Source organism: Pinus tabuliformis, chromosome 3_1 (assembly GCF_031772625.1).
Source record: "Pinus tabuliformis cultivar Carrire ecotype Pingquan chromosome 3_1, CPIR1, whole genome shotgun sequence".
In the NCBI taxonomy this organism is placed as follows: Eukaryota; Viridiplantae; Streptophyta; class Pinopsida; order Pinales; family Pinaceae; genus Pinus; species Pinus tabuliformis.
In genome coordinates, this window is record NC_142301.1 from 716,968,334 (window position 1) to 716,977,729 (window position 9,396).

Sequence of the window (9,396 nt, forward strand, 5' to 3'; positions counted from 1 at the left end):
TCTGGAGAGCACCTAATGCACTGATCTTTGATTCCTCCCAGTCCCCTGTCTACAGAACTAACTCTTCAATCATGGCCCTCTTTAAAGAATTTTCTCCTAAGCCCTTCCCTTCTCCTCACCCATCTCGCCCCTCCTTTGATATTTGGTCTTCCTTTCTAGATGGCTTCTTTGATGGAGCCAGTTCCTTTGGGTCATGTGGTTGTAGAATGATCATTTATTTCGAACCTCATCACCTCTTCAGATTCCTTTACTTTGGTGGATAGGGTTCAAATAATAGGGTTGAGCTTTTGGCCATATGGGGCACTCTCTATTATGCTTCTTGGATTAGATTGACAAGAATTTCCATGTTTGGGGACTATAAATTTATTATCAATTAGGCCAACAACCGATGTAAACTTCAGAATTTGAATATTCTCTCTTGGCAAAAACAGATCAAAATTATATCTCAATCATTCATTCAGATTTCCTTCTCTCAAATCTATCATGAGCACAATAAGGAAGTTGAAATTGTGTCCAAAATCAGATGTTCTACCTCATTGGGCTCGATCCACTTCTAGTAATTCATCTCAGACTCTCTTTTTTGCTTGGGAAAAATTACCTACTAACTCTTCTCCTATTCCATTTTTTAGCTAGGCCTCCTACTTTTTGGACCTTAACATTTTTTATCATTGGTGCTTTCTCTTGATGTTGCTTTCTAGTACATGTTCACTACAATATTATCTCCTTTTTGTCTATACATTGGATGTGAAGTTGATTATTTCATTATATCAATAACTTTGTTGTTATGGATAATCTTCATGTCTTTGTTTCTAATTTTTTCTATTGTTGTTATTTTAGGAGGATACATATATGTTGCTTAGGCTGCACCCGAGGAATTTCACAAAAGAGCATCTATTATCCAATGGGAAGGATGACTCTTGCAATTTGTTTTTCTTATTTTAGATGCATAATTAATTAGCTACAATCTAGAGAAATTCATAAAATTTTAAGAAATACCTAGTCTATTAGGTGATGCCTTGAATTTCTAGACATATAGTGATAGATGGCAAGCCAATGGTCAAATCAAATTTAAGGTTCCTTAGATTTTATGTGGATAAACTTTTTAAAATCTAGGAACCCATTCAAATTTAATGATAGAAGGAATATTTTTTATAATAAACACTTTTTAATTGAAAAATATACAAAAGGACTAACTTTCGTTGTGATTTCAAAAACTCTCATCAAATTTAAGTAATCTTCTTAAATTTGAAGAGGGTTTATGTAGTATACCTAAGGTATATTATAAGAAATATTATCATAATGCAGTGAATAAATATCATGTAACAATTGTTCTATAACTAATCAATATTACATATTAATGATTATATTACCTAATAACTATCATATGCCTTTTGTTACATAATACTTATTTATTACATTACAATCATAAATTTAATAACATATCTAAGGTATATTACATTTTTTGAAATAATTAAACTGTAGCTGATGGTTAAGGACATGTGTTTTTTTAGGGTAGTCAAATATTCAAATCTAAAAGGGGTTTCCCATATTCACATTTATTTTATAGTAGAGCCAAATTGATTGAAATATTTTATTTATAATCCAACTATTTATTTATTTATTATTAATATTTTTTTAATGCCACATATTAATTTTATAGTGAGAATCGAAATAATTGCACACTTCTCCAATGTACAAATCTAAAAGAGGTTTTCCCATATTCACATTTATTTTATAGTAGAACCAAAATGATTGAAATATTTTATTCATAATCCATTTTATTATTTTATCATTAATTTTTTTAAATGCCACATATTAGTTTTATATTAAGAATTGAAAGAATTGTACACCTCCCTTTTATTTTTTTTATTAGGAATTCTTGTTAAGAATTTTTTTTTTTTCACTTTCAATATATATAATTATTTTCTTTCATATATATAATAGTATAGATATTTAAATAGTTTATCTAAATCTTGTATTGAAACATTTTTAATAAGTATAAAAATTATACACCTTCTACACTTAAAACTGGAAATATTTTCTCTCTCTCTCTAGATATATATATATGTTTTACATTGATATAAAATTTTGTTATTTCACATTAACATCTAAATATTTTACTTGTAGTTGTGTGTGAGTCTAAAATACTCTTAAATCTTCTAAGTTGTAATGTAATTTAATTCATTTTTGTTTTTAATTATAGTTCACATTATTTTTTTATTTAGAAAATAGTTCATTTTCCTTTTTGTTTTATTTTTTTTTCACTTTTAAATATTTCTATCATTTTTTTTAAGTTGACAAAAAATTATGTTATTCACAGGAACATCCAAATATTTTATTTATGGTGAAATATTCTTACCACACTTTTTGAGTTACAATATTGACACAAACTGAGCAAGTACAATGAGAGTGAGATTGTTGATATAGTAGAATGCTTCATAAATATAACCAAAAGAACGCTTCATAAACATAACAAAAAAAACTAATGCACACATTTACTTGATTAAGCATGTATGAAAAGGTTATGGGTCAACTTTAACTTAAGAAAAAAAGGAATTATAAATGAATGTTATAAATATTAATGAGGAACTTACATGGTGGAAATGATAAGAATTGGAATAATTTCAAATCCCTAGGAAATTGGTGGGTTGGGAACCACTTGGCACGAATATAATGGTTTAAATTTATTAAAAGTAATGGACTATTTTGCTAAATAAAATTTGCTATATAAATGATTGTTATAAATAATAATGAGGAACTTATTATGTAATAACTTATTAGAATTGGAATAATCTCAAATCCCTAGGAAATTGGTGGACGGGGAGCCATGTGGCGAGAATATAATCTTTTAAATTTTTTAAAAGTGAATGCAACCTAAGGAACTTTTTAATACACTATATAACCTGTTATAAACATTAAGTCTAAGCCTATGCTGAGCATATTCCCTTGAGAATCAATCTAGGCCCTCAATTAAAAAAATCAACAAATCGTCATCCTCCTTAAATTGAAATAAGAAGCCTTCAACAATAAACCAAATAAATATCTTTATTTTTGTTTTTAACTATAGTTGCTATTGTTTTTTAATTAAAAAATATTTTATTTTTATTTTAAAAAGAAAAAGAATTACACATTTTCTTAAATATAAATTTTTTTGCAACACCAATTTAGAGAAAATTGAAAAAAAAACATACAGATTTTATAAAAAATAATATTATTTTTTTTAAATTGATAATTTTTAATAAATTTTAAAAATATAAAACTATCTAAATAAAATTTCTAAAATAAATATAATATTAATAACAATTAAATCTTAATAACCACCCATGAGTAAATAATACTAATATTTATAATTTTATTTTTAGTTACCACTTTTCCATAAATCAATATTTGATATTAATGGTTATCTAAATTTTAATAATTAAAAACAAATTAATTGAATCTACCGCTGAGTACCGTGAATGAACGAACAACTTAATCGTATAATGAAGATCAACATCTGTCTCTATAAACGGACGCGCAAAAGTGGGTCCAAATAACCACGTAAGAATGTTAAGTGAATCTGCAATCGAGATAAGGGCGCTCTACAACCATACCTATTTTTGGCAATTTTCTCTACAACCTTATCAGTAAAGGAGAACTTTCTTGGCAGCATTAAGGGCCGCCATGCCTTTTTTTTGGCAATTTTCTCTACATCTTTATCAGTAAAGGAGAACTTTCTTGGCAGCATTAAGGAGAACTTTCTTGGCTTACTTGATAAATTGACAATGACTCCAGAGGTCGAGAAGAATCACATCTCCTCGCCACCAACCATTCAGTGGATGACAAACAACAAGTTGAAGTAGATGACGATAACGAAACCTTACCAATTAATCATTTAAAACCTGGTTTGCAATTTTCTTTACAATGCTTTCTCCATTGCCCATACAAGAAGTGAGCGTATTGCTCTAATTGTATAATCCACTATAGAAGGTGCATGAGTAACAGTTCAAATCCACAGTCGTAAACTCTGGTAGTGGATTAAGGGAAGACAAACTGATAATGTCTGCCAATATTGACATGGATACGTTCGACCAAAAGGGGAAGCATGATCTGCACGCAGTAATTGTGCCATTTCCTGCACAAGGTCATATAAATGTTTCCATGAATTTGGCCCAGCTTCTTGTTATTAGGGGAGTGTTCGTTACTTTCGTCAATACTGAGTGGATACACAAACGCATGATGGAAGCTTCAAAAGATGCTAATTCTCTTGTTTCCAGAGACCACCCTGAGTTGGAGCAGCGAGGACGGAGACTTCAATTTCTGTCTATTCCTGATGGCTTACCGCCTGACAATGGCCGCACTTCCAACTTGGGCGAATTATTTGTTGCACTGCAAAAGTTAGGCCCCGCGTTGGAGGACATCCTTAGAGGCGCTGAAGAGAAATCACCATCATATCCACCAATCACATTCATCGTCACAGACGCCTTCATGTCTTGCACGGAACAGGTCGCAAGCAATATGAAAGTGCCGAGGGTTATCTTCTGGCCTATATGTGCTGCTTGCTCCGTTTCTCAATGCTACGTCAACTTACTTCTTTCCGAGGGACATATTCCAGTAAATGGTATGTTTCTCTATTTGCTATCTGTATGTATATAGATTCTCTCAATGCTATGCGAACTTACTTTTGCCCCAGAGATAGATTCATCCTCAAATTAAATAGATATAAAAATATTTTTATTTTAATATTATTTTTTAATGTTTCGAAATTCATTAAGAGATATAATTAGAATTTTATATATTCTTCAATAAATTTTCACTAACAAAATATATAATTACTAATTAATTTCTAAATAAATTTTATATTTTATTTTAATTTTTAAAATTTGTATATTAATAATATTATTAATTTTTAAATTCAGACTTATTTGATCTACAATGAATTAAGAAAAAATTTTAGTTAGAAATCATACAAGAAATATTTTGAACCAACAAGTGTCGGCCAGATGAAAAGATAGAACATGACAATGTAAAGATTCTCTTATTTAATTTCTACAGTACATTACTGATTTTTTATATATTATTATTTTGATATTAATATAAATATTTAACATTTTTAATATAAATATAATTTTTATTTTGATATAGTTTTTTTAATGTTTTGAAATTGTTTGAAAAATGTAAAATATTTATGAAAATAATTTAGAATTTTACATATCTTTGAATAAATCTTCACTAACAAAAATATATAATCATTAATTAATCTCTAAATAAACTTTATATTTAACATTTTATACCAAACATTTTTAATAATATATTTATTGAAAATTCCAAAAAATTAATATAAAAATTAATAGTCATTTTATATCACATAAATATTTTAATTTAATAAATTTTTAACTCTATACTAAAAAATAATTTAATATTACTAATATTGATCTTTTATATAATATTTTTAATATTAATATAAAAAATTAAGTATATATTATATCATTTTATATCAATTGGAAAATTTTAAATAAAAATACCAGTGTTCTTTCCATATTAGATGAATATTTTATTTTAATATTTTTTCAATTTTTATTCTAATGAAACAAAAATTAGCATAAAACTTTCTTAAGTTATCATATGGATGGTTTAAATGTGATAATCAATAGGTGGATGTTGGGTTTTATCTTTGTGTAAAACTTTTATAAGTTATCGTATTGATTGTTTACTTGTGATAATGAAGACTTTTATAAGTTATCGTATTGATTGTTTACTTGTGATAATGAAAAGGTGGCGTTGGGATTTATGTTTGTCTTGATGATTAAAAGATCAACCATTTTACTTTTCATATCTTTGAAAGAACATCCACATTCTTAATCCCAAAAATGTGTTCATGTTTTTTGTTTTCTTTCCAATAAAGGCATCCACATGTTTCTCGTTTTCTATGTTAAAAGGACAAATTAGCTTGCTTTATAGAAATAAATAATTGGTTTACTATGTTCATTTATATATATATATATACATATATAATTTTAATTTATATAATTATATTATTAAAAATATTAATATATAAATTTTATAAAAATAAAAATAAAATCTACATGTTTCTGGTTTTCTCTGTTAAAAATACAAATTATCTTTCTTTAAACAAATAAATAATTGGTTTACTATGTTGACTTACATATATATATATAGATATATATAATATTTTAATTGACATAGTTATATTATTAAAAATATTAATATATAAATTTTATAAAAATAAAAATATAATTAATATATATAAATTATTTTTAAAAATATAATTCTATTAATTATTATCTAATTTACTCTATTTTTTAACAGTTTTGTTTTAGCAAAAATACACGCTTTTAATCATTAAACCTACTCAAACTCTATATAAATTATATAATTTTACATTTTCCCAAAAAAAAAAAAACAAAAAACCAAAACTTACACTTACATTACTTTATTCCTCATTTCTTAATGCAACAAGACTATGAAAACTTTTTTAAGCAATAGTCTCCATGACCTGATGCTTGAGAGAGGCTGCTAAACAAGAAGCCTTAGAAACTCACAATGTCTATGGAACGTACGCACTGAACAAATTAAACCTTAGAAGGTCGAAATTTGCTGTGTTAGGGCACACGAATTAAACATTAGTATCTTCTATGATTAAGAAAGAATAGTATTTTACCTTTGAGTTTGTTAAATTTTAAGAGGAATGAAAGAGAAATGCAAAGATTATTTATTATATTATTAATTAATATTAGGTTTAACCGGTAAATATTCTTGATTACAATAGGTGGAATTCTTTGAAGTTACAGTCGGATATATCTCATAATACCTACACAGTAAAAGCTCTCGATTACTCTAGATGCAACGAAGTATTAGAGTTTGTTAGACTTTGAAAATGAAAGTTAAAAGCGCATTCATATAGATATTTTTTAGATTCTTCCTATATATCCAGAATTATATCAGTCCATTGTTTTCATTTGTTCTGCAAATGTGTATTCCAACTAAACTTTTGTTTGTAACTTTTCAGTAACCGAAGCGAAAAATCCGAGAAAGCTCGTCACTTTCCTGGAAACATCCCACCATTGAAGCCAACCGACCTGCTATCCTTCTATCGCGCTCAGGATCGTCGGGATATTACTTTCAATGCGCTTCTGTATGAATCGCAGAAGCAAAGTAAAGGCGACTACGTATTGGTGAATACTTTCGAGGAGCTCGAAGGGAAGGATGCAGTGACAGCTCTGTCTTTGAATGGGTGTCCTGCTCTTGCCGTGGGACCTCTTTTCCTTCCCAATTTTTTGGAGGGAAGGGATTCGTGCAGCAGTTTGTGGGAGGAGGAGGACAGCTGCCTGATATGGCTGGATATGCAACAGCCGGGATCAGTTATATATGTTTCATTTGGGAGCATCGCTGTAAAATCAGAACAACAGCTGGAGCAGCTGGCGCTAGGGCTAGAGGGCAGCGGGCAACCTTTTTTGTGGGTTCTCAGGTTGGATATCGGTGAAGGCCAGGCTGCGATTTTACCTGAGGGTTTTGAAGAACGAACAAAGGAACGGGCAATGTTTGTGAGGTAGGCTCCGCAGGTGAAAGTCCTTGCCCATGCTTCGGTGGGATTATTCCTTACACACTGTGGATGGAACTCTATGTTGGAGAGTATGGGCATGGGAGTTCCTGTGGTGGGATTCCCATATTTTGGCGATCAGTTTCTCAACTGCAGATTCGCGAAGGCTGTGTGGAAGATCGGCCTGGATTTTGAAGATGCAGATATGGATCACCAAAAGGTTGTCATGAAAGACGAGATTGAGGATGTTGTGAGGAGAATGATGAAAACAGCGGAAGGAGAAAAGATGAGAGACAGCGTTCTCAGACTCAAGGACTGCGCAACAAAGGCTCTCCTCCCGGGAGGGTCTTCTTTCCTGAATTTAAACACTTTCGTTAAAGACATGATGATGAGTAAAAGACTCCCATCCAAAAACAAAAGGATGTGATTTGGATTCTAGAATAGGTAAGGAAATGATTGGGAGAATCGAGAATAAGCTACTGAACGCTATTAAAAGTTTTTTTAAATCTATGAATATTTTGAATGTAGTCATTTTTTCTATTTTTATAGGGTCACAGAGTTTGTTAGTTTGTATTGACTTTTAATAGATTTTAAAAATTATATTTGTGTAACTTGTTCCCTGCTCACTAATTTCTTAGGTATTTGAGATTATTTCAATTCTAATATGCTCATATTCTACTCACATTGGGAATTTAATAAGCAAATTTTACTTAACAAAATAAGATGTGTAATTTTTTTTTCTCAAGTTAAATTAGATTTTTGCTGGGTGTCTCCCTGCCCACCAATTTCCTAGGGATTTGTGATTATTCCAATTCTAAAAGTTCATATTGTAAATAGATGGGTAAATTAATATATAATCAAATTTTAGTGACTAAAATAGTCCATTTTACAATAAGATGTGTAAATTTTTTTTTATATATACATTATTAATAAGTAAATGTGTGCATTAGTAAGCCACTTTTAGTGTTCTACTAATATATTTTGTTATATTTATAAAATCTTAAACTATATCAACCACATTAATATTTTTAATATAATTATACTAATAAATATAATCACGGTGAATCTATTTCTTTAAACTAATTATCTGGTTCAGAAATTAAACTAAAAGAAATAAAAACAAAAACAAAAAAGATTTTATAGGTCGGAGATATGAAGTATTATAATCATTATTTCTATGTTTAAATTATTAGAAATAACCATAGGACTTAATGTTGCAAAGAATTCTTTGGAAACTGGATGTTTTCAGTAACTGTAAGTTGTAATTTAAGTGGATGATCATATCTTTCCTGTGGTTATAATTATAGAATATTCTTAGGTTAAAGAAGTATAAAATCGTTTTCTGATAGTGCGATCTCTGTATCATTTCAGAGCCGTGGAATGTGTGTACAGAGCGAAGCAGCATTGAGCTTGTGGAAGCGGAAGCCGTGAGGGTATGTGTTTGTAATGGCTGTCAACAGCAGAAATTTGAATCCAAATAAACTCAGCGGAAATCTGCGCCCATTGTTAACTCAGCAATTGAAGGAACAATAGGTGTGAGTGGCCCGCATACCCCTATAGCTCGTGTTCAATGAAGTGCGTGTGGATGGAAACTGCGTGGCGATGACCTCATTACATTGGGAAAAATAGTTGTTAATAAGCCGTCGCTTCAATTATCATGTCAAAGCCATGGAATTGCTGAGCGTGATCTGACGAGAGATTTGATTCTTTTCGCTGCTGGAAGTGTTTGTTCGCATTGAATGTTTAGAGTGTTAGAAAACTAATAAACTTAAACAACGATTCTGCATGCGGAAAGAACTGAAAAGAATCACTAAAACTTAATGCCCAGGGGTACGAATTACCTCCAGCCATTTGTG

At 29.6% G+C, this 9,396-nt stretch overlaps 1 pseudogene across 1 annotated transcript; it reads left to right on the forward strand.

Moving 5' to 3' along the window:
- The first annotated feature begins 3,845 nt into the window (after positions 1-3,845).
- On the forward strand, positions 3,846-8,151 carry LOC149189274 ((R)-mandelonitrile beta-glucosyltransferase-like; annotated as a pseudogene). The gene is made up of 2 exons (XR_016255879.1): positions 3,846-4,600; positions 7,010-8,151. The product of XR_016255879.1 is annotated as a (R)-mandelonitrile beta-glucosyltransferase-like (transcript).
- The last annotated feature ends 1,245 nt before the right edge of the window (positions 8,152-9,396 follow it).